The 2624-nt window shown below is 52.2% G+C and overlaps 1 long non-coding RNA gene across 2 annotated transcripts; it reads left to right on the top strand.

Moving 5' to 3' along the window:
- The first annotated feature begins 11 nt into the window (after nucleotides 1–11).
- On the top strand, nucleotides 12–2617 carry LOC112061530 (uncharacterized). Of its 2 annotated transcripts, none has more exons than XR_010597614.1 (3): nucleotides 12–861; nucleotides 1166–2010; nucleotides 2319–2617. It is a non-coding gene; the product is annotated as an uncharacterized LOC112061530 (long non-coding RNA). The 2 variants fall into 2 exon arrangements; XR_010597613.1 differs by having other exon boundaries at nucleotides 12–868.
- Nucleotides 2618–2624: the final 7 nt, after the last annotated feature.

Below are 2624 nucleotides of genomic sequence, written 5' to 3'. Positions count from 1 at the left end.
TTTAGGACCGAGGGAAAAGAAGTCACGCCTCAGAGACTCAAGCCCTCATGTGATGGAAAGCAAGCCGGAGTGACGAGACCATGAGCATTGTTGATGTCACGCAAAAGCCTTCCAACTGGGAGGGGAACGGCCGCCACTCTCAGTGAGATAAGTGTCTGGTTTGGTGATTGTTGTGCTCATGGCCCACCTTTCTCCTGCTAGGGACGCCACGTTAGCTGGGGCTGGGTTTGAAGAAAATGTTCTTGACTAGCTGTGGTCATGAGGGGGACAAGGTCCCCATTTTCGGGGTCTGCTCATTTCTCTGGCCAGGAGCGGTGTCTCCTATGCAACGGAAGGTTGCATCTAGAAGGATGACTCCAGGTAGTGAGTTGCTTGCTTTCCTCCCATGTCTTTCTATCTGTCTGTCTCTCTCTCTTCTCTAGTGTGTTGGCCAACTTTCTCGCTGACTCTCCTCTCCTCTCCTCGTGCCGCCTCCCTTCGTAGGAAACGCGCAGGCATGCTAGGTGTGCATCCTAGCCAGGTCTCGGTAGCCATGGAGAAGTAGGAGCGGACGAAAACCATGAGGGGCACTGGGCACTAAAGTGGAGCTGTAACTGTCAGTGTTACCTTGGTCTCTGTTCATCGAGTGGGGCTAATGTAGATGGGACTGGAGAGGGAGGCAGGGATGAGGGCAAGACTCGACGCCCCAATAGAGCTCTGTGTAGTGATAGTTCTTGCTTGGCTTTCTTAGTTTGCGGAGGAATCGTCCAGGAGCCCTAGCCGGACAAGAATATTGCAGAAGTGGACCTGAGTAGTCTGGACATCCTTCTAAGGAGACATGAATAGTCCTCATGTTTCTGCCTTCTGCATCCCTGGCTGTAGGTAAGAGGTCAGTGCTTTGAATTCCTCATGTGTAGTCGCTGTAGTTTTCTTCACAGGCCATGTGCTTCCTCGTTGGGTATGAGGCTCTGGGATTAAGGCTGGGGAAGGGACAAGAGTCTCCTGAAGAAAGTGAATATTTTGGGTGCCATTACAATGGGTGCCTTCTAGTTGCAGTTGTAACGTAGTAATGGGAGATGGGTTGAGGGTGGGGCCGTGGGATATGGGAGATGTGAAAAGAAGATACTACGCGACATTGCAGACGGAGATGCTAATTTTTTTGGCTCGCCTCCCCCTCCCCCTTTAGGTTTAGAACCAAGGAAAACGAAGTCACCCGTCAGAGTCTACTGCCCTCGTGATGGAAAGCGAGCGAGAGCGTTGAGACTCTGAGCATTGTTGATGCCACGCAAAAGCCATCCATCTGGGAGCCGAGGAGATGCCGCTGTCAGTGAGATAAGTGTCTTGTTTCATGAGGGCTCTGCTCACGCCCAACCTGAGTCCAGGTAGGGAAGCCCACTAAGTTAGGGCTGGGTTTGTATGAAAAGGTTCCTGACTAGCTGTGGTTACGAGGGGGAAAAGGTCCCTACTTTCAGAGGTTGCTCATTTCTCTGGTCAGGAACGGTGTCTCCTCCGCAGCGGAAGGTTGGATTCAGGAGGATGACTCCAGGTGGTGAGCTGCTTGCTTTCCTCCCATTTTTTTTTTTCTCTCTCTCTCTCTCTCTCCTCTTGTGTGTTGGCCAACTTTCTCACTCTTTCCTCTCCTGTCCTCGTGCCGTCTCCCTTCATAGGACACAGGCAGGGGTGCTAGGTGTGCATCCCCACAGGCCAGGTCTTGGGAGCCATGGAGAAGTAGGAGGGGACGGAAACCATGCAGGGCTGTAACTGTCGGTGTTAACTTGGTCTCTGTTCATCGAGTGGGGCTGATGTAGATGGGATTGGAGAGGGAGGCCAGGATGAGGGCAAGATTTGAAGCAACAAATAGAGCTTTAAGTAGTGATGGCTCATGCTTGGCTTTTGCAGCTGCGCTTCCAGAGGAATTTTCCAAGAGCCCTATCCTGAGGAGAAAGTGGCAGAAGTGGACATGAGCAGACTGGACATCCTTATAAGCAGATATGAACAGTTCTCAGCTTTCTGACTCCCACATAATTGGCTGTGAGTAAGCGGTCAACGGTCTGAATTTCTCATCTGTGCTCGCTGTAGTATTCTTCACAGGCCGTGTGCTTTCTCGTTGGGTATGGGGCTCTGTGAGATTACGGCTGGGGAGGGGCCAGAGTCTGCTGTGCAGAGTGACTGTCGGGTGCCGTTGCAAGGGGTGCTTTTTGGTTCTAATGCTAAAGGTGTAATGGGAAGAGGTTTGAGGGAGGAGCCCCGCCGTGAGGGAGAGGCGAAAGGAAGAGCCTATGAGATGTTGCCGACAGAGATGGTAACGGATTTGTGTTTTCCCCTTGTGCTGGGTTTAGGACCGAGGGAAAAGAAGTCACGCCTCAGAGACTCAAGCCCTCATGTGATGGAAAGCAAGCCGGAGTGACGAGACCATGAGCATTGTTGATGTCACGCAAAAGCCGTCCAACTGGGAGGGGAACGGCCGCCACTCTCAGTGAGATAAGTGTCTGGTTTGGTGATTGTTGTGCTCATGGCCCACCTTTCTCCTGCTAGGGACGCCACGTTAGCTGGGGCTGGGTTTGAAGAAAATGTTCTTGACTAGCTGTGGTTATGAGGGGGACAAGGTCCCCATTTTCGGGGTCTGCTCATTTCTCTGGCCAGGA

Source organism: Chrysemys picta, unplaced genomic scaffold (assembly GCF_011386835.1).
Source record: "Chrysemys picta bellii isolate R12L10 unplaced genomic scaffold, ASM1138683v2 scaf5809, whole genome shotgun sequence".
Classification (NCBI taxonomy): Eukaryota; Metazoa; Chordata; order Testudines; family Emydidae; genus Chrysemys; species Chrysemys picta.
This window is presented reverse-complemented; position numbering and strand designations above follow the sequence as displayed.